Raw genomic sequence first — 27670 nt, forward strand, 5'->3', positions numbered from 1 at the left:
AAATCCTAAATTAGAGCTGAGCAATGCTGAAGTTGGATTGGTTGTTGCAAATTAAACAAAACTATTTCATTTAAGTTTATGGTCATGTAGGTTAATTAAAATTTTCTCTCTAGAAATATAGCCCCCAAGACTCAATGTAATTTAACAGGCTCTATGTTCATGCAGAGTGAGAATGGCAACTTCACTGTTTAATTCTTGCTTCATAAACTTTGAAGGCTAAAAACACATCCTTCCTAACTTGTGAATGTTCTTGATGTCAGAAACAACTCGCCAAAGGAAACTCAGAGTTGCTAGGTGACTTGGGGCCTGTGGAAAGCCTCTGATAAAAATGTATTTTAATCAGATTTCTGGAGCAGATGGGCAGACCGAGGCGGAAAGTCAGTTCAAATGCTCTGACACCAGCTTTTCATGCCAAGACTAGAATCTCCTTGCAGTGAAGGCTCCTTATGGCAAGGAGTGGGGGGGCTTAGGTGGCCTTGCTGTAGAGAGCACCACGTCTGTCTCATCTTGTTCTTCACAATGTGAAGCCATCTGAGATTTGTGAGGTAAATTACTCTTCAGTGGCTGGGAAAGCTCCATGACGAATATGAGCTCTGTATGGAGAAGACGGTAACTTCTAATCTTGGAAAACAGAGAGGCTATAGATTTGTCCAGAGAATGTACATTCTGTAATGCAGCTACCAACATAAAACAAGCAAACGTCTACTACTTGGGCTTAGCTAGGTTGAGAATGAACAGTCTTTTCTCAGTATCTTTTGTGTGTAACCAGAGATATTAGGGGCTTGTGGCAGGAGTGGCAGGTCAAAGAACTCCTGCAAAATCTCTTTCTGAAGAAGAGTCACCTGCAAAACTTAATTCTCCATCAATTCCCTATAACCTTTCAAAGTTGGTAAATGTGTACAAAATTATTCAAAAGAAATCTTAACTGAATGTTGGCTGAGGCAGGAGGATCACTTGAGCCCTGGAGTTTGAGACAGTCTGGGTAACTCAGTGAGTGAGGACTCCCCACTGCAGACAAAATACAAAGGGGGGTGGTAGTTAGCTGAGCTCAGAACCAGGGGACACAGAACCTAAGTTCCTGGGCTGACAGACCTCTCTGGAGCAGACAGCAATGGGAGGCAGATGGAAGCAGCCATGGTGTCTTAGTCAGGGTTTCTGTTGCTGCTGACCAAAGAGCATGTTGGGGTGGAAAGGGTTTATTTACACTTCAGCATTGCTGTTCATCACTGAAGGAAGTCAGGACAGGAACTCAAACAGGGCAGGATCCTGGAGGCAGGAACTGATGCAGAGGACGCAGAGGGGAGTTGGCTACTGGCTTGCTCCCCATGGCTTGCTCAGCCCACCTTCTTATAGAACCCAGGACCAACAGCCCAGGGATGGCACCACCCACCATGAGCTGGGCCCTCCCCCATTGATTACTAAATGAGGCATTTCCTCAGCTGAGGCTCCTTCCTCTGATGACTCTAGCTTGTGTCAAGTTGCCACACGAACCAGCCGGTACAGATGGTGTGTTGGGGTCCTGCTGGCAGCAGAGAGGACACACCCTGAATAGTCCTGCCCTCCAGCCGGTCTTCACCTGCCTTATTGACTGAATGACTGCAGCAAACCCACTGAGAAGGTTTTGGGTCCCCGCCCCACCTCCAATCTGGTAAATGGGAATACTGCAGCACCAAGGACCTGGTAACTGGGCAGGAGCCCACAGCTGATGGGTAAAATAGCTGCCACTCAGATGCAAAGCTTTGGCCACTACATTCTCAGGAGACTGAGGTCCTTGGGGGAGAGTGGTATAAAAGTGCTCTTATTTATTGCTAAGTGAAGTATACATCAGTTAAGATTTTAGCAATAGCTATCAGAATGTTAAGCATACGTGCCAGACGATTCAATAAAAGCATATTTGTAATAGGAAACAACTTGGAAACATCTTAAGTATCTATTTAGTAAGGAATGGGCTGGACAATTTCTGGTAAAACTACATAATACTATTTACTCACTAAAATAATATACTCAAAAATACTATTTATTCACTAAAAGAAAGAGAAAAATCTGTATTGAAATATGAAAAATACTTCTTCATGTTGTTCAACAGAAAAGTAAATTACAGAAAGTGAATTGCACAGAAGAGTCCATCTTCGAGAGTTGTGTGGAGGGGCACAATCCTCTTTGATGAAAGGAAGTGTCTAGAAGTAGACATAATTGGTTGCTGTCGATGGTGAGGGAAGGGAGTGGCTCTTGGTGGAGAGGAGAGGAGAGGAAACTCGTGCTTTGAACTCTGTACTCTTCTCAGCTCTCTGATTTTTCCCTAATAAGTAAGTACGACTTTTGTAATAAAGGGAAGCATTTTCAAGAAAGCCCTTTGAACTTGAAAAATAACGGAAGGGTTTTATAGAACAGAAATGAAGTGGGTCAGGATCTGATGGGAAGGCGGGTGGTGAGGAAGGAACTAATGATGGCCAAAGGTCATCGGTGTCTTCGTGTTAATTGCCAAGGCAGATTCACAAAGAGCTGAGCGCTGGAGAGAGTGCACCTTGAAGGCACAAGACCCCAAAGGGAGCTCTTCCTGGTATTTTGGATGACTTGTCAAACCAACACCCAAGGGCTTTAATTTCTTCTCAACTCTTTCCCAAGTTGCCTAGGATCTTCCACATGATTGTTAGGTTCATGTGAAGCCACCTCAGGTAGGAAGAGAAGTATCCACCCCCACTTCCCCAACCACCACCACCAAAACTTGGCTGCAGGAAGCCATTCAATTCTCTGGCTGCATGGAGGTCGGCAGTAACAGCTGTAGCCCTTTCCGCGTGGAAATATTCTCCCTCTGATAAAGAGGCAGATTGCTTTCGCCTGGCTAATCCAGCCGTACGCTGGAGAAACAAGGAAAGGCCCAACCTATCCATATGTGCTATGAATTCTAAAAGGAAAGGAGCCTACCCGTAAGTTGTGGGGGGGAGGGTTGATTGTTTGCTGCTGCTTTTTCTGATAATGCCAACATGGTCATTATCATTTGATTAGTTTTCTCCTCTCAAAAGCCATCTTGGAGCACTTCTGGCCAAAGATGACAGCACAGTTCTTGTAGAACTTCCCTTCAAGTCCCTCGCCTGCGTGGGCAGGATTACAGTTTATCTGTTTCATCCAAACATCCAATGTCTATTTGGTTTGTATTGTACAACTAGCACCTACCTATTATAAAATACCCCAGTATCCAATTATCGGAGATACAAAACTCAACCCTGTCTTCCCAGTTATGCCTCTCTCAACAGGCTTTAAAGGTAAGTCAGAAACTTCATGAACTCACTTCATGTTGTCTCAATATACTTCGTATTCCAACTGTTACAGCAGTAACCAGCTGAACCCAGGCATAGTCAGGTAAGAATCAGGTCTGACCATGAATTTATTATGCTCTTAAGCCTGAGATTCCCCCAATAACCTAAAAAGGTGTCCACAGGAATTTGCTTAACAATGTCTACTCAACCCAGATGTTCAAGAAACTTAGCATGCTTTGGACGACCTTTGATTAATAAGGAAAGAACCTGGTGGGTATTGTTGTTGTTTTTCATACCTTGAATAGAAAACTTTGTTGCACGTTCAAAATGCCCACAGCTCTGACAGCTTGATAATGTCCATTCTTATAAGTTTCCTCTGTAAGGAGATTTGGGGTGGGACACATGAATACACTTAACAAGGTTAGGACAGGGGATAAAGACTTTCTAAGTCTCATGGTAATGCCTGTGAGCAGCCCCCACAGTGACTTCCTAGAGCATCGACAAATAAGGATGGCTTTTCTTCGGGGGCAGTTTGTGTCTCTTCTCATGACTCCTCCAGGGTTTGTGTGGTTGTCTCTGGAATGGTCTGGTCATGATGACGGGAACAGACTAGGCATGAACATAGCAGCTATAATATGTGAGGCCAGGCATCAACACATGGAAAAGGACTTGGTCCCTTCACATTGCTGTCAATGTCTTACTCGTGAAACTTTATTACGACAATTGGCCTTGGTTTCTGGGTGGGGCTGGAGTGGCTACTGTAAAATGGAGGAACTCAGGGGTTTAGTGGGGCGTGTGTGTGTGTCTGTGTTTGTTTGTATGTGTGTGTGTGTGGTGTGTACATGTGAGTGGGTGGGGTCAGAGGACATCAAGTATCTCTCTCGTGTACCTTTCATCTTTTGTTTGAGACAGGGTCTCTCTTTGGCCTGGAGCTTCACCGAATAGGCTAGGATAGCTGGCAAACGAGCCTCAAGGATCTTCCTGTCTCTGTCCACCACACCTGGCTTTGTATGTGGGTCCAGGTATCTAAGCTAAGTCATCATACTTGAGGCAAGCATTTAACTGAGCCATCTACCAGCCTCCAGTAGAATGTCTTTTTGGTGACGACTTCAATGCCCAACAAGAATTATAAATGAGCAACTGCAGCAACCTCTGTCCAAAAAAACTGTAGAAACCCAGTGTCCATGTACGCTTAGATAATTCCTCATTTGCTGGACACCAGGCTAGACCAGCTGAGGTCTTGACAAGAGAGTGAGGGAAACTATGCTGAGTGACACTAGCTGATAAGTGTCAGTTAGGGGTCAGAACAATTTGCAGTAACGCGGAATGGACCTCATTACATTAACCTTCTCATACTAAGTCTTGAAGGCTCCTAGAAGAAAAGCAAATCAGCATAAGGTGTAGTGGGTAGCCATTCCAGCTTTGATCTGGAAGTTCCAACCCCCATTGAGGCTTTGGTAACTATCATGCCTACAAGGTGGGGCCAAGAGAGGACCCTGAAGACCCGAGATCCAGATGAGCCGGCTCTCTTGGTTCCTGGACCCTGGACGCTGGAGGTAGACCGAGCAGAGTTCTCCAGAGAACACTGCTGGACTACGCTACGCCTTTCCCAGACCCTTGTAAGTTACCCCACAAAATAAACCTCCCTTTTAACTACATGGAGTTGCCTTAATATTTTAACCAATAATAAGGAGACAGGCACTATCAGGGTTGGGCACCTATCTAAAAAGAATTATCAAGGAAGTTTGTAGACGAATTTCTAAACAGTCTTATTAAATAAGAAACAGAGCCAAATACAGGGGTAATAGCCGAAGAAATGAGAGAAACAGCAAATAGCCACGACTAGCCTTAGCTTACCACCATGCCAGAGCTTCTTCCTGTCTAACCTGTGCTTTTATTGCCTTCCTGTTCTGCCTTCTCATTGGCTCTAAGCCCAGCCACATCACTTCCTCATGACTGCCTGTCTATACAGACCTCCAGGTCTCTATGGTTGGTACCGGGATTAAGGGCATGTGCCACCACCGCCTGACTTCTGTTTATGGCTCACTGTGAGCTCTGATCTCAAGGAAAATTTTATTAACAAACAGATAAAATATCACATTTCAGTACAAATAAAATATCACCACAGAGGTGTGCTCTGCCTCTGTGGTATCTGCACATAGTTTTGCAAGACACTCAGGTACATGAAATCACATTGCAGAGAAATAAAGCATCAAGTCCAGAGGTTCTGAGTAGGACCATATTTTTTGTGTTGGATGAACCCTGTAGCAGAAATCTTAGATGGTCTTATTAATAAAATCAAACCTGAGGCCAAGTATTGGGGTGAATACTGGAAGATCAGAGAGACAGAACAAGCCACAGCTAACCTCACCTGGCCAACTTCTCAGCTGATCTTGTTTCCTCAGACTGGAAGCCTCTGTGTCCTCATATCCGAATGGCTCTCAGCTGAACTGCTGCTCAAAAGCCTGAAGCTTAACCAGCCAAATGCTTGTAGTTTCTGGTCTTCACACCTTATATACCTTTCTGCTTTCTGCCACCACTCCCTGGGATTAAAGGCTGCTTTCTGGGATTAAAGGCGTGTGTCACCATGCCTGGCCGTTTCCAATGTGGCCTTGAACTCACAGAGATCCAGAGGGATTTCTACCTCTGGAGTGCTAGGATTAAAGGTGTGAGTGCCACCATTTTCTAGCCTTTGTATCTAGTGACTGTTCTGTCTCTGACCCCAGATAAGTTTATTAGGGTGTACAATATTTTGGGGAACACAATACCACCAAAGAACCCCCTGTGGCCAGAGGGGTGTGTGCAAAGGACATAATGAGAGTTGGTCAGGGAGGTAATCAGAGGGGTCTAACCAGAAAGGATATGCACCTAGAGTGAAGACCATGAATCACAATTCGTGTAGAGCTGGGGGTCATCTACAGATTCTGAGAAACGCGTAGAGATCCCTGTCGCTCTGGGAAATGGCTACAGGACATCAAGAATGAGAGCACTTTAAAATAGTGTTTGGACCTCATTTCAGATGGATTTTCTGAGTGCATAGAACAAATCCTGGGCAACAGGTCTTGAGTTGAAGGTGCTGTTACTCTTCAGAACTGCCTCAGAGCTGTTCCTGAGCAAAACCAAACCAAATCTCTTCTGCCTCTTACAGTCTCTCATTGAGTGCAACCTAGTCAATGAATGCTCAGAAAATGCTTGTCATTTCCTCATTTAAATATACATTTAGGCTTGGTGAAGAATTAGTGGAAACAATGTCCCAACGCTGAAAACCATAAGCAGCACATGGTTTCCAAGACCAGGTCTGCTATCTTCACGCTGGTGACTTAACCATACACCGGGAAGTGTGTATGTACCTCACCACACATGTGTGTTTTAATCCTCTCAATGACCCGTCCAGGTGAAGTCAGTCTACAAAAGTTTGCAGATGAAGAATCAGAGAATAGAGGAAGGGAAGTTGACTAAATTGTTAGGGACCACTATATGATAAAGGTCAGAGCCTTACCTTCAGACTAGAGCTTGACTCCAGAGCCAGCCCTTCCCTTACCATTGTGGACTCTGGGCAACAGTTACATTCTCTGGACGCCTTATCTTATATTTATGATTTTCCTATGAAAAAGAGCTAGTGTCAGCAGGTTCAGAAAGGCACAATTGCCTGGAAGAAAATAACGAAGGCAGTGATTCTATTTGTTTATTAATGTGTCCTAAGTTAGAGAGAGCCTTCTGCTCCTGGAAGAGCCTCATGTCTGATGGAGAGAGTGGGCGGATGTTTCATCCTGAGCTCCTGTGATGATGTCTGCCGCAGTTCTCCTGCTGTGTGACACTGTCTTTCAGAATTCACGGCCCTGCCTTACCCATACTTTAAAAGTCATTAGCGTGGTTGCATTACCGAAGAAGGAAAGAAATAGCTGTGTGATCTACCCATGAGATAAAGTTGTCTGCCCCACACAAGCTCAGCCTTTTTCTTGTGAGCCAGTTCTCATGCTGGGGAGGAAAAGCTAGTTAGAGCTCTTAGTAACCGAGAAACAGGGCTGGAGAAGGGGAGAAAGAAACCAAAGGCCCAGAGTTCCACCAAATTGTATATTGAATAGTCCGGGGCTGGGCCTTTACCTGGCAGCCACTTTCTTAGGCTTCTTTGACAGTAGAATTGTGTGGATATGGGTGACTCTTCTGAGCTGGGGCACTGCCCACTGGTGTCAATATACACAAGTCACAGGTCTGGTGGACATATAGAACAGGCTGAGCAGATGGCTCAGATGGCGATGTGCTTGCCACACGAGCATGAGAATTGAGGTCAAGCCCCAGCACAGCAGTGTACACCTGTAACCCTAGCACTGGAGAATGGAGACAAGGAAACCCCTGGGGCTTGCTGGAGGCCAGTCTAGCCAAATCTGTGAGCTCGAAAACTCAATGAGAGACCTTGTCTCAACAAATATAGTGGAGAGCAACTGAGGAAGATATCTAACACTGACTTCTGGCCTATACACGTGCGCACGCGCACACACACACACTCATAGCAACACTCAGACACCCAGACTGTTCATAGCTTTCACATCTGTTAAATCTGAGGCTCTCTGGAAGCACAATGGCCTATCGACACCCCAGAAACTCTGCCAGGCTTTGGACTCTGCACCTCGCCTTCACTGTTTCCACTTCAGTCCTTTTGGCCGTCTTTGCTGTTTGCTTTGATGAACTTCTGCTCCTGGAGTCAGTGTGCCCAGTGTAAGTGGCATTTCAGCATGGATTTCCCTAGGTAACTAACATCCTTGCCTAGATTAATATGTCAGTGGCATATGGTGCCAATGGCCCGTCGTTGGGTCCCAGAATCAGATCAAACTGTCTGCCAGGCTGCTGGCTGCTCTGGCACAATGCCTACAGCCCCAGTGCTTGAGGAAAGAGAGCAATGTTGTCAGGAAACTACTTCGAACAAACTTTCTTGTGCAAAAGCCAGAATCTGGCTTCCCTTCTTCGTTCCTCTCTCCCCACTGGCATCAGAGCTCCAGAAGGATGCACTGGGCTGCTGAAATGGCCCCGCAGGGAAAGGCCCAGGCCACTAAGTCTGACAGCTTCTTCATTGCTGGAGCCCACATGGGAGCAGAAAAGAGACTCGCATAAACTGTCCCCTCACCTCCACACGTGCGCCATGGAAAGTGCATGCACCTCCTCTCCCCAACACACACACTACACATACAAAATAAATAAAAGTAGAAAACAAAGTTTAAAAAGAAAAATGCCCCAATAAACTCTTTAGTTCACCAAGCTGGACTTGGATGGAATCATTTCTCTAGTCTCTTGTTGCCCCCACTTCTTTCTCTGGGGTGACTAAAAATGATCTGCCCAGGAAAAGCCATGCATCAACAACATCCAGGAGCTACCATGGATGAACTGTTCTCGGCTTTCTACATGTTGGGATTAGAGTCACGTGCCCCCATGCGACTTGTACTAAGTACTTTGTGTGTGTTGTTTCACCAAACCATCCCCACGTCTTTATGAAATGTGTTCTTCTGTTATCCAACAAGGAAATTGAGACCAAGAAAGTTAAGGAACTTAGCCATGATTGCACAGTTGTGTTGCAGAAGACTCTAGGCAGCCTAACCGAAAGCTGAAGCTCTTGACTGCCAAGCTGTGTGATCTAAAATGATTTCCTTCCGAGAAGGAAAGTAATGTCTTTGACAGACAGAGACCCACATCATGAGGTTTCTAAGGAATGCTGCAGCAGGAATCCTAAAAGTTCTTATTAATAAAATCAAACCTGAGGCCAGGTATTGGGGTGAACACTGGTAGATCAGAGAGACAGAACAAGCCACAGCTACCTCACCTGGCCAACTTCTCAGCTGGTCTTGTTTCCTCAGACTGGAGGCCTCTGAGTCCTCATCCAGAATGGGTCTCAGCTGAACTGCTGCTCGAAAGCCTGAACGCTTAGCCAGCCAAATGTTTCTAGTTCCTGGTTTTCACACCTTATATACCTTTCTGCCTTCTGCCACCACTCCCTGGGATTAAAGGCTCACTTTCTGGGATTAAAGGTGTGAGTCACCATGCCTGGCCATTTCCAATATGGCCTTGAACTCACAGAGATCCAGAGGGATTTCTCCTCTGGAATGCTAGGATTAAAGGTGTGAGTGCCACCATTTTCTTGCCTTTGTATCTAGTGGCTGTTCTGTTCTCTGACCCCAGATAAGTTTATTAGAGTGCACAATATTTTGGGGAACACAATACCACCACACTCATACATACAAGTTTCTTAGCTAGAGTAAAGGTATTTAGGAACAAAAGAAGCCTTTGAGGCCAGGGGAAGAACCATGCTCTTGGGAATCAAATCTTGGCTTTAAAGCTTACTAGCCATTGGAACTCAATTCCCTTACTTAGAAAAAGATGGAATCAAAGATGACCTTGAACTTGGAGAAGGGTAACAATGTAGTATCAGGAAAATAAGTCTGAGAAGCAACTGGCACAGAAGAAATATCGAGGAATGGCAATCACCGTGTCTTGAGGGCTGCAGATTGGGTGCTGGGTGTGTAGCTTAGGCAGATCTCAAACTTGCTATGTAGGCTGGAGTGGATGACTTTGGACAGCTCCTCCTGCCTCCACCTCCCTCCCAAGTGCTGGAATTACAGGCATGTGGCATCAGACTCTGTCTCAGTACACGAAGAACTTGAATGAATATAGCTTTGTGTGGCCCTGCGAGATAGTTTTGTTAATGGAAACAAAATCACATGTCTCCACTTCAGCTGTCCTTGGTGATATTTGGCACAAAACAGGTCTAACCTTCCCCATAGCACACAGAGATCCTTGAAAACAAATATAAGAGCTGGCCCTGGAGACAATAGTGGTCATTTAAAAGAAAGTGTGTGTGTGTGTGTGTGTGTGTGTGTGTGTGTGTGTGTGTGTGTGTGTGTGTTGATAGATGGTAGATAGGTGATAAATAGATGATAGATAGAAATAAATAGATGATAGATGATAGATAGATGATTGATAGATAGATAGATAGATGATAGATAGATAGATAGATAGATAGATAGATAGATAGATAGATAGATAGACAGACAGACAGAGGAAGCACCCTTGGAACATCATCTAGAACATTCTCTCCCGATACCCTCCCTGTCACTTCTTCGCCTCCTCCTTCTCCTCAGAGTTTCTCAGGACCTTCAGTCTCTTCTCACCACCACTTTTTGATTCTTTTTGCCTTGAACTCAGAATGGCACCAAAGGTGACTGTGGGCTTCTGATACTCCTGCCTCTACCTCATAAGTGCTGGGATTACAAGTGTGCAACACCACCACAACTCACCACTGTGTTTTTAATTTTTTCATAATGTTTGCACCTTCAATCACATGTTATAATTAACCTGCTATTCTAATTTCCTCTACATCACTATGATCAAACAGTCTAGCCAAAAGCAACTTTATGGAGAAAATGGCTTATTTCTCTTTCAGATCAGTCCATCAGGGAGGAAAGTCAGGGCAGGAACTCAAGGCAGGAACGTGGAGGCAAGAACTAGGGAGGAATGCTGCCTGCTGACTCAGCTAGCTTCTTTTTATTCAGCCCAGGACCACCGGCCCAGAGAATGGTACCCCCACAATGAGCTGGACCCTCTTATAGCAATTGTCAATCTGGACGGCCCCTCGTAGACAAACTGGCTACAGACAATTACTCAGTTGAGACTCCATTTCCAAGGAACCCTAGGCTGTGTCAAGTTGACAGTTAATGTTAACTAGAGCACCTCTTTTCATCATCTGCCTTTACAGCTGGCCTTTCAGGGAGCACTTAGAACAGTACCTAGCACATGGCAAGTACTAAATATTGTTTCAGAGGAATAATCCAGATGAGGATGCTGAGGTGAATTGCTAGTAAGCAAGTCTAGTCCTGGTTGTTGTTTGTTTGTTTGTTTTTTGCCTTCCAAACCAGATGTCTTTCCACTAGATGATGGTTTTGACGATAAAGGAGTGGACATCATTGCAGAATGAGTTGGCTGTTGAGGAATCCAGATAAAACTGGAAACAGTTGCTCACAGACAAGATAACTGAACCACAAAAGTGACAGGGAGAGGCGGGAGGGAGCGCGTAGATGTGGGTGGTTAAGCTGAGTTTTTTTTCAGATTTTTGTTTAAGTACCCGAGACTGCTGTCAGTTTATCTAGTGAAATAAGATCCGTGATCAATGTGCGGAGACGGGAATTTCAGACCTCATTATATACAAACTGAAGATTATTCCTTTGCTGTCAGCAGCATTTGACACGCCCGTGGAAACAAAGGGAGATCTGTCGGAGGTACCCCCTTTACTCCTGAAAGATGTGGAGATGTGTGGGTGCGGTGTTAATTTGTGGTTGGAGGTTAAAGTACGAGCATGTCCAGGGACACGTGGCTAGAGGAACCAGCCCCTCACTCACAGTTTCGGGTGGAAGCCCTGGTGACAGGGGATCACGCTTCCGTCTGTAAACAAAGGAAGGCCTCTGCCTTGTCCCGGGTCACTTCCACCCGCCACCCCTCCTGTTGCTCTCTCTGGAATCGCACAGCCATCTTTCTGCACCCCTGCAGACATGCTCAGCTCTCCCCGTGCTAATGAAACAGTGAAAACCTCCCAACAGTTTCTTGAGTCGGTATGCTACTGGACAGTGCACCCCCAAATTGTGAGTGCTTTAATAACTCACAAATGGGAGAATTCCCAGGCTGTTCTAGTTCAGACAAAAGGGCTCCACAGTCCTATGCCTTGTGCTCATGAGGCTGGGTTGGGAGAGAGCAGCTGGTCATTTATTGCCTGTTCCAAAAACAATGCATGGAATGATACAGATCTGTAGAGACTAGACAGGATCACATGATTTCAGGGCAACCTGAAATACTGCAGATAGAGTCAGCTGGTGATGGGACTGGGCAGTCAAGGATGGTCTCACAAGCAAGAACATTAGCTGTGGTGACATGGGTGGCTGGGGCCACCGAAGCCAGTTATATAGTATGTTACCTCAGACTTGTTCACGCGGTAGCTAGGTGGGGATGGGAGAAGAAAGGAAGGAAAATAGAGAGGGAGTGAAAAGGAGAAGAGGGTGAGGAAGAGGGACTGAGCAAGAGGGAGCAGAGGTACTCCGTGCCTCTTGAGCTGACACGGTATTTCTACCTTCTGTCTCATTCAGTTTACAAAAGCAAGCTATAAAGCCGCCCCAGGGGCAGGCGCTCTGTCGCTTGAGGAGGGAGCTGCGAGGTCACACCGCAGAGTGTGTGGATTGGGAGCCAACACTCAGAATCAGCCTTGCTACCAGCGCTGTCCTCCTTCAGCCTCTGCACGGGCTTCCCTTCAGATCCCAACCTGCAGAGAAGGCCCTTAGCTGCCCCTGGGTTTGCCTATTCCTCACCAGGTCGCCAGGCACTCCTCACTCGGGGTGACCTCATCCTATTCGGTCTCTCCATTTTGATGATGTTCTCCTCTTTCAAAACAATAGCTCAAATATTAAAGACACTCAGCGTTCATCTGCAAATTTGACAAGCATGGCCACACCCCTCCCTCGGTCTCTGACTCTCCTACCACCCTGTCCCCCACTCTCAGATTCTCTGGCTGACTGATGTCTCTCTTCTCACGCTCACTAATAATGCCGGTGTTCTGATGTTTCTTTCCTCTCACCCTCTGCCTCCCTCTTTCTGTCTAATGTCTTCTGGAATTTAATTCAGTCAGGTGGACACTGCTTACCCGTGTCAGTATTCTAACTCATCTCCACCCTGCCAGATGTTGCCACAGGCTGCTCCTCAAACATATGTCAAAAACAAAGCAGAATATCTTTTTCCAAAAGAGGACTCTGCCTTTCTGTTTTCCGTATGCAGTTTTGTGATTCATCCAGCTAGACGCTGAGAATTATTCTTCACTCCCTTTGCTCTGGGCACTCCGAAGCCCCGAAGAGCAAGTCCTGTCCATTATGCATCCTGAATTTCTCTCAGACTATCCTTGCTGTTGCCCGAGTTTTGGTCTCATCCCCTGTTGCCCCAGCCAAAGCCAGAGTCTTTCATTTGCTCCCATGGCCCTTTTCTGTAGCCAGAAACTTTTCTGAAACACACAGCGAGCTGCTAGCCCCCGCCTCACGCAGTCCCCCTCACTCATTTCCACCAGGACAAAATCTAAGTGCTTTGCATTCGTGATCACTTGTTGTGCAAAAAAGGAAGTGCGCCCTGTTTCAGTCATCAGAGACAAGGGCTCAGGTTGGCTGCCTCCCCCCTCCCCCCACCCCGATTTTCAGGACACCTTCTCTGCCTCTCTGGAACTTTGCCCATCTTCCTGCCGACTCTCCTGCTCCACCTCGCTCATCACGTCCACCAGTGACGTGGCCCCCTCAGCCTGCTTGGTCTAAGCCCACCTAACTCTGATAATAAATATCAGGAAAGAAAAATCTGATTCGGTTAATCATGGATCAAACGCTCAACTGGCTGTGACCACCAAAGGATGAGGTAACATGGACAAAAGACAGTCATCTGAGATTAACGCCCTCCGTGAGAGATGAAGAGTATTCTCCAATGAGACAGTCCACTGTGTCCTTCTGTGTGGCATACAGTGTCTGTCAGCGTTCCTGCTGCCGCAATGCATGATTCACTCCAAGTGAGTAGGTCTACTCTGCACCCACCAAATACGCCACGCTTCTCTCTTCCTTTTCCTCTTCTACACTGTTTCTTTCTTGGAAACAAAGAGTTCCAGTCTAGCCTCAAACTCACTATGTAGCTGAGGACCTTGAATGTCTGGTCCTCTTCCCTCTACTCCCCAGTGCCAGGACTACAGGCATGCACAACTGTGTCTGGTTTAATGCAGTACTGTGCCTGGTTTGGTGCAGTACTGTGTCTGGTTTGGTGCAGTACTGTGTCTGGTTTAATGCAGTACTGTGCCTGGTTTGGTGCAGTACTGTGTCTGGTTTGGTGCAGTACTGTATCGGTTTAATGCAGTACAGTGTCTGGTTTAATGCAGTCCTGTGTCTGGTTTAATGCAGTACTGTGCCTGGTTTGGTGTAGTACTGTGTCTGGTTTGGTGCAGTACTGTATCGGTTTAATGCAGTACTGTGTCTGGTTTGGTGCAGTACAGTGTCTGGTTTAATGCAGTACTGTGTCTGGTTTAATGTAGTACTGTGTCTGGTTTGGTGCAGTACAGTGTCTGGTTTAATGCAGTACTGTGTCTGGTTTAATGCAGCACTGTGTCTGGTTTAATGCAGTACTGTGTCTGGTTTAATGCAGTACTGTGTCTGGTTCAATGCAGTCCTGGGCCTGGTTTGGTGCAGTCCTGGGCCTGGTTTGGTGCAGTCCTGGGCCTGGTTTGGTGCAGTCCTGGGCTTTTGCACACCAGGCACACACTCCCCTGAGCTATACCCCTGGCTCTCCTGTACATCTTCTATTCCCAACACCTAGAGTGTTTGCACTTCCCAGAGATTGTCTGTCTGTCTGTCTGTCTGTTTTAGACAGGGTCTCATTATTTAGCCCAGGGTGGCCTGAAACTTGAGTTCCAGTTCAAGATCTTCCTTCCTTACACCCCCTCCAGATTCTGGGATTCCAAGCGTGTGCCACCGTGCTCCCCGTGCTCCCCGTGCTCACCGTGTTCACCGTGCTCACTTCTCAGCGTGTGCTCACCGTGCTCACCATGCTCACCGTGCTCACTTCTCAGCGTGTGCCACCATGCTCGCTCACCGTGCTCACCGTGCTCACGTCCCTCCCTGTTCTCTGCTGCCCAGCTTGAGTGTCACCTCCTCTGAGAAGGCCGCCCTGGCCACGGGTCAGCTGCTCTCCTTTGGAGATGCCTAGCACTTTCACACAGCTCTATTGAATATGAATCACATTCAACTAAAATTTCCTTCCCTTTGCTAGATTACAATGTTTGTTTACAGCCGGGAGCTGAAGCGGAGGCCGTGGAGGGGTGCTCCTCACGGGCTTGATCCCTGTGGCTTGCTCACTCTGCTTTCCTATAAGACTCAGGACCACCAGCCCAGGGGTGGCCCCACGCACAGTAGCCCGCCCTCCTGCCAATCGATAATCAAGGAAACACCCCGTAGACTCGCCTGCGAGCAATCTGACGGGGCGTTTTCTCAGCTGAGATTCCCAGGTGACCCAACCTTCGTCAGTTGACGAAACAACAAGCACAACACAAACTAACCAGCGCACTGAGGATCGAACCCAGAGCCTTGTGAATGCCGGGCGAGTGCCACACCACTGAGCCGTCCCCAGCTCCAAGACGGGGTCGTGTGTGACACAAGCTAGTTCCCCACATGCTAATTTTCCTAAGCTGCTATTTAAGATCCTAGTCCGGTGCTTTTTTTCTAAAACTACTTTAGAAAATAGGAATTCCATCTGAAGTGGCTTGCTTTAAGTGGCGTTTTCTGTGGTCAAATCTCCCACAATACTTGGCAAGGAACCTGCTTCGAGTCTTCACGGTTCAAAGCGCTACACCACCCCAGGCAGAGATCAGCAGACCCAGCCACGGGGACGTCAGAGGGGGTGGGAAGGGAAGGCAGGCCCTGGGTCATTGCACAAGGCCTAAATCCCAGCGATGATGCTCCCACGGTACTGTGGGAGAGGACAGCGTTCGTTGACAGACATCCTTAGGCTGTAAGTCCCAGTCAAGGGTTGTGCTTTGGGCAACCTACTCTACATTGATGATTAATTGATTGAATGATTGATTGTGTGTGAGTGTGTGTGTGTGCGCTCATATGCGAAGGATGGTAAGCACTCTGAACCCCTGGGCTGTCTCACTGCCCCAAGTCACTCTACCCCCTGAGCCCTTCCTTGGTGTCACAGAGACATGCCAGTCTTCCCTTTAAGGCGCAGAGTTGGCGATGTCTGAAGAGTAATCGCCAACGTCAATTTCCAATGAGGGCTCCTCTCCTACAGTGACACCTATTTCCTGTGAATGTGAAAAGGAGTATTTAAAAATCTTTAAAAGCAGCCATGCCTGGTGGCGCACACCTTCAATCCAGCACTGAGGGTGAACAGTGAATGTTCCAAGGAGCTGTCTGGCCACGGCTGGTAAGCACGGGAGTCAAAACAGACGCCAGGTCTCTGGTGTTGAAGCTGGAGCTTGCCCTGAGCAGGCAGTTCCCTCTTCAATGACAGCAGTTTCTTAAGAGCATCTGGAGCCAAGAATCCCCCAGAGTAGGACTGATTTGAGGGACAGGATGTGCATCTGTTATGATTTGAATGTGAAATGCCCCCTCACATGTGTGAACATGTGGTCCTCAGCTGATGGTACTATTTGGGAAGGTTGAGGAACCGTTAGGAGGAAGTGGGCCACTTGCGGGTCGGCCTGGAGGTTTTCTAGCCCCGCTTCACTTCCAGCTCCCTCTCTGCTTCCTGACCGTTGATTTGATGTCCCCAGCCTCCTTACACTCCTGCTGCTCTGCTTTCCTGCTCCATGATGGACTGTATCCCCTAAAAGTGTGAGACAAAATAAACATTTTCCCTTTACATTGCTGCTTCTCAGGTATTTGGTCCTGGTGATGAGTAAAGAATAGAGCACCCTTTCCTAGAAATGCCATGGAGAAAATACCAAGTGTAGGACTGGCAAGGATGTCTGAGGAAGGGCTCAAGGATGGCCTGTCTTCAGCCAGCAGTGAAGGAGCAATGCCTTGTGACTAGCCACAGCAGGTTAGAGCCTGAGCAAATTACTCCACCTTCCCTTTACTGGTGTTCCCAATAACCTTGAGAATAAAAGCCACAAGCAGCAGCTCCATGGGGCTGTGGGGTCAGGTGGAGAATGTTCGTGAGGAGCTCAGTACAGGGCACACAGTGCAAGAAAAGTCCTTAATAGACATCCTTCACACTCATCCTGAAAGGAACATAAGGGTCCTCGCCAACCAATGGGAGCGGGGATCAGCTTATGTAACCCAGGCAGACACAGCGTGAAGAAATACTTGCCAATGTAGTCAAGCAGTCACATGACAGATTTGCATGTGCTTGTTCTTTCCATTTGTTCAGGAAAATTAGGCAATGCTTGAAAGTGATTCTGAAGGAAATTAGAACAGAGTCCAGCATTCCCTGCATGTCAATGCCACGCGACCTCACAGCATCCCTCATGTTGATGCCACATGACCTCACATTGTCCCTTCATGTCACTGCCACGTGACCTCACAGCTTCCCTGCATGTCAATGCCACATGACCTCACAGCATCCCTCATTGTCAATGCCACGTGACCTCACAGCCACCACAGCCATTTGGTTGTACTAGGAAGACAATGCCCAGAGAGCCTCATTAAAACTTTCCTAACAACAGCTCTACCACCCACCACAACCATTTTCTTCTCCTTTCCTGTGAAGTTCCCCACCTTGCCTTGGAGTGGAAACCTTCAAATAAACTACATGAAAGTCTAATTAATAGCCATGCTGCCTCAGTTTCCTGCTTTGTTGCACACCTCAGTGAAATCTCACTGTGCTGAGAACTCACCAGATGAGAGTTCTCCAGCCCTACCTCACTTGTGTTTGTTTATTCTGCCATTTTCCTTCCTCAGAGGGAGCCAGCTGAAGCTCTCTAGAACACAGAATTTGTTTGAAATCCATCTCGCTCCCTCTAGTATGTGACCTCCCAGTTTCCTTTCAATGTGAGGTCTTTGAATGTGGTGCCACCCGTGAAACCAAAGGATAAATATTTATTTCCAAAGGAAATTGCAATCAGTTGGCCTAGAGGTCCTAACCCTAGAAAAACTAAGAGAGGGCAATATAGGGACCGTGTACCCAAACAGTGACTGCATTAAGAGATTTCTCCTCTTCTCCATGCTGGTTAATTGTCATACGCTTTCTGTGTTGTGACATATTGCTGTTCTTTTAAAGTTAGTCTAACAAAGCCCCTGCACAGGGGATTGTCTTGACTCCAACACACCTAAAAAAGTCACAATTCCCATGCATGCTGTCCCTCTCCAAGGTACTTGTGAAAATACCCATAGCCTGTCTGACTTCTGTTGGCTTTGGCTTTTGATATGAGACCTGCCCTCTAGCTGCTTTGTGTAAAGCAAACACTTTCTCTGGATGAATTTTTTGTATTAAAAATATGTGTTAGCAGTTAGTATCAGTTCTAATGAGGCATTTCTTTAAGGGTCTCATTGATAATGTCAAAGCCAGAAACAGTGAGCCCTGAGTGGAGAGCCTGGCCGCTGCATTTTGTTAACCCTGGTTAGCATGTTAGGCAGGTTTCCAGGCTTGACTGATAGAGCCCTTTCAGTACAAACCCTGGAAAACACTTAGGAGAAGAGAAGCCCGTGGAGGCACTCCGCCTGTAACACTTTAATACAGACATGCATCTGGTCAGCACATGCTGGGCTCACATCATGTCCACAGTGAGTAGCACTGCGGTCCCAGTGTCATTTGCCACAATCAATGATGGTACATCCTGACAACATTTAAGACAAATCAGACCAAGAACAATGTTCTCAAGATTGACGACTGAGAGGAAAACTCTTGAATTTTTTTCCCCCAGCAGTTCTCATTCCCACAATTCTTTCAATATGAGGAAGACTTAGAAGAGGAGAAACAGGCAGAGAAGGAAGCACAGCTCTGAGGTGGGGCAAGAGGTAGATGGAATGTATAAAAGCAGGTTCCACGGCGAGTTTGTTACCTTTCTTTCCCTCAGCATTCTGCCCCGTTGTCACGAATCTTCTAAATACAAGTGAGGTTGTCTTTTCCCTCAGCTGTTCAATTAATGTCCCAAATTAGGAAATACATTCCTTAGCCTTCTACATCCTCATCCTCCTCCTTGTAAAGATGTATTTATTTCTACTTTATGTACATGACTGTTTTACCTTACATGTATGTCTGTGTACCACTTGAGTGTTCTGTGCCAACGGAGGCCAAAACAGGGCGGTCAGATCTGCTGGAACTGGAGTTACAGACGGTCGTGAGCTGCCATGTGTGTTCTAAGAACTCAGAACCAGGTCCTCTGGAAGAGTAGCCAGTGCTCTTAACTGCTGAGCCATCTCTCAAGTCCCACTCTTCATCATTCTTATTTCATGCAAAATGGCATTAGTTCTGATTAGCAAAAATCCTTGATATGTAAACGTCAGCCACAAACTACAGCTGCCTTCAGAAAGTTACACCAATCCATGCCAATACCAGCTGACCCCCTGGGCCAACCAAGAGAAGTCCTCTCCCAGTCTTCTAGATGTGTTAAACAGACAGTGGCTGCTGTCTTTTGAATTTATGACCACAAACTACAGTGCAAATACCTTTCCAAGAAATCAGACACAAAATCTTATTTTTCTGTTTTTAACACTTCATTGAATCGGTAGCATATAGGAGTAATAAATGCTGCAAGTACAGCATATAAATGGCAATTAAAATTATATTATTTAGGTATATGGACTGCAAATAAAAATGCTTTCAGGGCAGTGGTGGGACACGTCTTTAATCCCAGCACTCAAGAGGCAGAGACAGGTAGATCTCAGAGTTCAAGGCCAATCTGGTCTACAGAACAAGACAGCCAAAGCTACACAGAGAAACCCTATCTTGAAGGGAAAAAAAGTAAAAAAAAAAATGCTTTCAGATAATAGACACTGTAATGAAAACTGCTTTTTGTCATTCAGCAATATGTTGTGAATATTTTTCCACATCAATGAATGCAGCTCTACAGATCTACGGCACACGGTAAAGCTTTGGATTACTTTCAAGTCACCCTTGTTTTAATTAATCATCTTCTGATGAACATTTAGGTTCCTCTGCCCACCCCCTTTATTCCTCTTTTTAAAATAATATTATAATAGCATCATATAGATCAATGAACCTTGAACTTTAATGTGAGAAAAGATCACCAGAGTATTTTTAAAGTATTTAAAGGATACAAGTGTCACATCTAGAGGCCCTGCTTGAATCAGGGAGGCCAAAGACCAGACCCCTGCATTCTGGCCTCACTGACGACACTGGTGGCCCTGGAAACTCACTACTTTGGGAAATACATATCTTACAGACTTCTCTACAGATTCCTTTTGGACAAGGGCTGGCTATGAACTCCAGCACTCTGCCTTGCTTACAGCTTTTTGTTCGTTTAAAAATAAAAGATTGGGTCCTGCAGGAAGGTAAGTGTTCTAAGGACAGACATATGCTTCCAAAGTTCACAGATAAACAAGGAAAGTCTGCTCAGGAGCCTTCAGAACCAGCCCTTCAGGCATCCATTGAGACATAAATCCTCCCCGAGAAGTCCTTTGACCCTTAGAGTAGAGAAGGGGCCGAGAGAACACACAGAGGAGAACACAGGAACTGCGTGTGTAGCTTGGAAAAGCTGGATCCTCAGAGAGAGGAGAGGTGCCCGGGGCTGCCATTTGCACAGAAGATTGCCACTGACATGGGGCACCAGATGAGGAACCTTTATTTCCAAGATCTTCTTCAATAACATGTTCATTTGATGAGAATAATGTTTCCACTCCAACTTTCCAGGGCTTTAAAAAGTGAGAGTGAGGTTGGGTGTGGAGCTCAGTCGGTAGGATGTTTGCCTACCACGCAGGAAGCGCTAGGTTCGAGCCTCAGCTACTGCATAAATCAAGCATGTCATACACACCTGTAATCCTAGCAACTGGGCGGTGGGGGCGGGAGATCAGAAGTTTAAGATCATCCCCACATACCTAGTGAGTTCAAGACCAGCCTAAGATACATGAGATTGTCTCAGAAAAGAAAAAAGTGACGAAAAAGAATATAAATATTGCCGGGCGGTGGTGGCGCACGCCTTTAATCCCAGCACTCGGGAGGCAGAGGCAGGCGGATCTCTGTGAGTTCGAGGCCAGCCTGGTCTACAGCGCGAGATCCAGGAAAGGCGCAAAGCTACACAGAGAAACCCTGTCTCGAAAAACAAAAAAAAAAAAAAAAAAAAAGAATATAAATATTTCTCCCTACCCAAGGTCTGGCCATGCATGCTTACATTAGTGCACATGCTTACATTAGTGCACATGCTTACATTAGTGCACATGCTTACATTAGTGCACATGCTTACATAAGTGCACATGCTTACATTAGTGCACATGCTTACATTAGTGCACATGCTTACATTAGTGCACAAGCTTACATAAGTGCACATGCTTACATTAGTGCACATGCTTACATTAGTGCACAAGCTTACATTAGTGCACATGCTTACATAAGTGCACATGCTTACATTAGTGCACATGCTTACATTAGTGCACAGGCTTACATTAGTGCACTTACATTAGTGCACATGCTTACATTAGTGCACATGCTTACATTAGTGCACAAGCTTACATTAGTTCACATGCTTACATAAGTGCACATGCTTACATTAGTGCACATGCTTACATTAGTGCACAGGCTTACATTAGTGCACTTACATTAGTGCACATGTTTACATTAGTGCACATGCTTACATTAGTGCACATGCTTACATAAGTGCACATGCTAACCCAACAAAGTCCACACAGACTGCCCTGCTTACAGACTCCAAATTTCAAAACTAAGAGCGTCACTACAGAAAGAACAAGTAGGACTCTTCTAAAGAAAACATTGTTTCTTTCTTTTGGTAAGCATCACTGAAGTATGATACGCATGCACAGAAAACTGTCCAAATTTTAAATTTACAAACTCAGTCAATTCCCACTAAGTGAGCATGCTCACACAACCAGCGTCTGCATCGAGCAGTAGACCCAAGGGTCACCTGGTGCCCGTGCACAGTCACTCCTCTGCCCCATGTACTCACCATTCTGATTTCCAACGGTTTGCACACACACCAGTGAAGCTGTAAATTATGAGTTCCTAAATTTTACCGACCATTAGCTTAACTCTTCATGTCCTGTACAGACATGCTCCCACGTGGAAGAAGAGCTGTTCCCACAGAAGAACTTTAAGAGCCCTGCAGTTAGACAGCAATGTTGAGCCCACAAGTGTCCACAGTAAGGGGAGAAGGATCTGACCACAATTCCTTGCACATACCTGACAGGCAGCTCCAGAGGCTCTGTGATGCGGCACGACAAAGATGAGCATTACCACCATAAGGAGCTGTGTGTCTCTACATACCAGCCAGTCTGTCTTCGTGACGTATCCTTGCATATCCTCTCTTGGGCTCCGCCACTTCCATGTCCAAGAAGTGGGTGTAAATCATTCATTAACTGTTGGGAAAATTAAGTGAGATCACAAATACAAAGTCCTCGGCATGTCCTAGGTGTGCTATACACGTTTATTCTTTTTCCTTCAGACTAAATCTTGATTATCTTTTAGATTCAGCCTGGACAACACACCCTAAATATATTTTCAATGGCAACTATTTAAGCCACTAACTAGTGACTTTACAGTAATTTGGAAACCGGTTTGTGGTGTGAAAATTTTGTATCTGTTAACAGTGTTTTTCAGAGTCCAGAAAAGGCACCGTCATTCTTTGTAGGCTAGAATGCCTCACATTCTTTGTATATCTACCATGCTGGCTTGGCTCTTCATTTATTAATGACTCCCTCCATGAAGCCATTGTCATCTCAGCTTCCTGCAATAGTCCAAAAATGCTTGAAATTATCATTTCCAATATGAACTCGAAGACTCCAAACACCCATGCTTCCCCGGACATTATCGGTTTATTAACAGCCATTGTGCCCATCCATTTGGCCTTTTCAGTTAGACAGGGACACGGTTTCAAAACAATCATGTCGTTTCTGTATTTTCACCAGGATCTGTATTAAAAGCTCTGACAGATTGCTAATGAGCCGATGTTGGAATGACAGGATACTCTGTTATCGTGTGTCCATTCACAGTTTCCTCTCCAACCCATCTGTCCTCGAGACACACCCGCCATGGAGCAAGCAGGCTGGGACACTTTCTCCATTTACACCTTTGCCTGCAGAGGCTGCTGGGAAAGCCTGTCCCTAATTAAAGATCTTAACAAGCATATTGCTGGTGCTGTTATTAAACTGCTCTCTTTTGTTAGGGAAGGTGCTGGTTGTCAGCAGTTTGTAGATTTAGATATTTAATGTGTGTTTCTGTAGCCCAGCAAAATATTTGTGTTTTCAGAATAATTCAATTAGAACATTGTGCATGCAGCTACCTCTGCACCGTAAATACACACGGCACACATGCTATCAAAACCCTATAGAGTTATTTGGACTCATGACAAAGAAACATGGATGACTCTTATGGACAGACACAAGTTAAAGCATAAGTTATACAGCTTGGAACTGTAAACACAAAACGACCAGATTGAGATCATGGCTCATATTATTTTGAGCAAGGCCAAGTCTCTAGCTCCAGAAATATGTGTATTCTTAGGTCACGTTGAAAAGGAATCCAATTTCCCTGGCAGAAGGACTCAGCCAAGTGGGCAGCTGTTCCCTCGCTCTAAAGGCTCAACCGTTGGAACCAGTGTGGGTAAGGTTGGCGGGACAGGGGACCTGGGATCTGCAGCGGTCACATGCCCTTCCTCATCCCGCTATCAAATTTGAAGGCCACCCCCTCTTTGCAGTACACAGTAGAGATCAGAGAGAAGGAGAGATGGCTTGCCCTGAGCACTTACTGGCCTAGAAGAAGCTGCTCAGTGCCTGAGTCTTGGAAACAGGCTCGTGTTCAGATGCCCCACAGTGAACCCAGTTTGGTGGGGGACCTCTGGTAATAAGCCACATAAGGTTTGCCAGACGAAAGTGACCCTCAGCAGTACTGAGAGTCTCAAGCCTTCATCATCCAGTCAGGAATAGCAGCTCCCAGAGTCCATCACCTTGGCAATCAGAAGGTAGCTCTGAACGCTGCTTTCGAGTTTCTGCCAATGGCCAGTGACACAGGGATCCATGATGCATACTTATTTCCATGTGGAAACCTGGAGGCCACTTACTGAGCTTTCAGTATAGGTTGATGTCTTCATTTAATTAAATATTGGCAAATCTGAGGAACACTGCGCTAATCTTGAGGCAAAGTCCTTGTTCTGAATGGACCTGCATATTCAACAGCCAGAGTGCCTAACAAAACCATGGACTCTAGCTGATGCCATGGGAAGCCAGGCCTAATTGCCATGCGGCTGCCAGAGTTGCAGAGGCGTTCAGAGACCAGAGACAGAGAGAGAAAGAGAGAGAGAGAGAGAGAGAGAGAGAGAGAGAGAGAGAGAGAGAGAGAGAGAGAGAGAGGAAGGAAGGAAGGAAGGAAGGAAGGAAGGAAGGAAGGAAGGAAGGAAGGAAGGAAGGAAGGAAGGAAGGTCTTCTGCATGAGGCACAAGGGCTGACGAGATGGTTCCGCTGGTAAAGGTGCTTGCCACTGAGGCTTACGACCTGAGCTCAGTCCTCGGAACCTACATGGTGGAAGCAGAAAACTGACTCCTGAAAGTTGTCCTCTGACCTCCACATGTGTGGTGTAACGTGTGCATGTAAAAAAAATCATTTTATTTTATTTTTTGGTTCTTTGAGACAAGGTTTCTCTGTGTACCCCTGGATGTTCCAGGACTTGCTCTGTAGACTAGACTGGCCTCAAAACTCAGGGATCCACCTATCTCTGCCTCCAGAGTGCAGGGATTAAAGGTGTGCACCACCACACCAGGCAGAAAGAAAAATTTTAATTGTTAAAATGTGTAGGGTGTGGTTGAACAAAGAAGAAGGGACATTGAAGCTGGGAAAACACAAGAAGAAACATTTGTGTAGGGCCCATAGCAGGCTGCTCTGGAAGAAAGGCTTCAGGGCGCTCACTTGCTTTTGTTGTTAGCAATTTAGGTTAATTTTCTCATTTTATTTTCTTACTTTTTAAAGATTTATTTATTTATTATGTATACAGTGTTCTGCCTGCATGTTAGAAGAGGGCATCAAATCTCCTTATAGATGGTTGTGAGCCACCATGTGGTTGCTGGGAATTGAACTCAGGACCTCTGGAAGAATAGTCAGTGTTCTTAACCTCTGAGCCATCTCTCCAGCTCTATAATTTTATCATTTTAAAATTGACTTATTTTTAGAGTCACCCTAAGGTCACAGAAAAATTAAGAAGAAAGCACAGAGAATTCATTCTCCAGTGCTCCTTGTAGTACGACCATCTCCCAAGAGTGTGGCATGTGTATTACAACTGAACCCGTAATGATACATCGTTACCACCTGAAGTGCATCAGCCTTCACTCTTAGATTCAGACAGAGATTTCACAGATGCATAATGACATGGACCCACCATTATGGTGTCAAGTAGAAGAGTTTCATGGCCCTAAAGCCCCCCCTGCTCCCCAGTTGCTCCTACCTGTGACAACCACTAATCCTTCCACCACACCCATGGCTCTGCCTTTTCCAGAACATCATATGGTTGACGTCATACAGTGTAGACTTTTCATAGTTGCTGCTTTCATTGAGTCCCATGCATTAAGTTTTCCCCATGTCATTTCATGGTTTGATAGCTCATCTCTTTTTCAACACTGAATAATACTTTATTGTCTGAGTGCACAGCTATGCATTTAACCATTCATCTGCTCAGAGATGACTTCCAAGTTTTAGCAATTATGAATTGCTATCACTGTAAACAGCCATATGCAAAATTGTGTGTGAACATAATTTTTTAACTCTTGTTGGAAAATGGAGTGAGCACAATTGCTGGATCATACAGCCACAGTATGTTTAGTTTTGCAAACACGTCACCAGGCCATCTGCTAGGTAGCTTCACCATATTGCTTCATCATCTGCAACAAGTGACAGATGCTGTTGCTCCATGTGCTTGAGAGCATTTGGTGTTGTGGATGTTTCAGATCTAGCCATTCTAACGGATAGTTATTGCTAGAATTTCTAAAAGGTCTTTTAATAAAAAACCCAGAGCCAGATACTGAGGTAAATGCTGAAATATCAGAGAGACAAAGGAACAAGCTACAGCCATCTCTTACCACTAGGACTCCTCAGCTTTAGTTCCTTCTACTCACACCTTACATACCTTTCTCTGCCCACCTATTTCACTTCCTTCCTAGTGCTGGGATTAAAGGTGTGTGACTTCCAAGTACTGGGATGAAAGGTGTGTGCCACCACTGCCTGGCTCTGTTTCTCTCCTAGACTGAATCAATCTCATGTAGTCCAGGGTGGCTTTGAACTCACAGAAATCCAGATGGATCTCTGCCTCCCAAGTGCCAGAATTAAAGGTGTGTGCCACCACTGCCTGGCCTCTATATTTAATCTAGTGGCTTGTTCTGTCCTCTGATCTCCAGGCAAATTTTATTAGGGTACACAATATATTATCACGTTTCCCCTTTTTTGTCTAAAATAATAAAAGAAGGTTACAACTAATATAAGAAAAACTATATACAATAAGTATATATAACATATACAGTCAAGAATTAAACTAACAATGTCCAGTCCATTAACATTTGACAAATTCAGAGAAAATACTTTATTATTTAACCTATTTTGGTGAGTCCAAAATGTACCTAATTCACTTTCTATCCTAACTTGTATTACCAACTGAAAACACCTTTTGATGTCTTTCAAACTTAAACATTTTACACTTCTTTAGTGAGTTTCTTTTCTGAATTTGTTAACAAGGAAAACTATAACTAACTAGTCTTCAACTCCCTCAGAGACCCAAGAAGGAAATAATATTTACTGAGTAAGCAGGAAGTGCAAACAAGCAAATGTGAGAAAATGTGAGAAATGACAGAAACAGCTAGCTGCCTGAACAGTCATCCAAGGTTCCTTTATAATGTTGGGACATCCATCTTCAGCCTACAGGCCTAGCATAGCTGACAGACTTATTTGTGAAGCAGGATTTTCTAAAGGGCCTTCCTATCTTATCTTGGCAAGGTTTGTGTCCTGCTTGTCCATTTTGGACAGCATACTGTCAGCAGTCAAGGCAAGGTCACTTTCTTGCCCATTGGCTAACTTTTGCCACAAAGAAAGAAAACTCCATATGGTGTTTCTTCAGTGTCCATCATCTTCTCTGAAGTAGATTGGTGCTACCAGGAGCAGACATGTCTCATAGTCATAAAAAAATCTATGTTATTAAGACATCTTAAAATGCCATATTCTGTAGATTGCTGCAGTGTTTGAAGATGACCTGTCTATCTAAAATATATCTGTTTGACCTTGAAAACATACCTAACCTGACAAGTTCCATTGTAATAGGTGACTAACAACTAAGCTGCATTCCTTTATATCCTAAATAGTTGGTAATAATAACTTTCAAGGACTAGAAAATTACATTACATTGTTAAGTGAGTTGGATAGGTGAAATACCTTGAACAAGATTAGAAATGTATATATGGTATGCTCTAATGAAATTAATCTCAAATTTGTATCAATATACAAAATCTGTATACAATATACAAAAACCCAGTCCAAAGTAAAATATTTAAAGCTAGTAGTTGCTTTTTAAAAGTAGATTCAATAATCTACCTTTTTATCTTATCATATCTATATCCTCCCCTTTTTCTTTTCAGAGTAGATTCAATAATCTACCCTTTTATCCTATTATTTCTATATTTCTCTTTTCAGAGTCAATTCAATAATCTACACTTTTATCTTACCATTTCTATATAATACATTTCTATATAATCCCCTTTCTCCTTTTAT

At 45.2% G+C, this 27670-nt stretch overlaps 1 long non-coding RNA gene across 4 annotated transcripts in view; it reads right to left on the reverse strand.

Annotated features, from left to right (window-relative positions):
• Positions 1-21040: 21040 nt before the first annotated feature.
• Positions 21041-27670, reverse strand: part of LOC128108701 (uncharacterized) — a 58474-nt gene continuing 51844 nt past the window's right edge. For 3 of the 4 annotated variants that reach the window (XR_008217592.1, XR_008217590.1, XR_008217589.1), the window contains one exon: positions 21041-22291. This is a non-coding gene — a long non-coding RNA (uncharacterized LOC128108701). The remainder of the gene's footprint in view (positions 22292-27670) is intronic. The other variant, XR_008217591.1, reaches the window with a different exon arrangement.

The sequence above is a fragment of the Peromyscus californicus genome, unplaced genomic scaffold (assembly GCF_007827085.1).
Source record: "Peromyscus californicus insignis strain IS unplaced genomic scaffold, ASM782708v3 Scaffold_13__1_contigs__length_99412109, whole genome shotgun sequence".
NCBI lineage: Eukaryota > Metazoa > Chordata > Mammalia > Rodentia > Cricetidae > Peromyscus > Peromyscus californicus.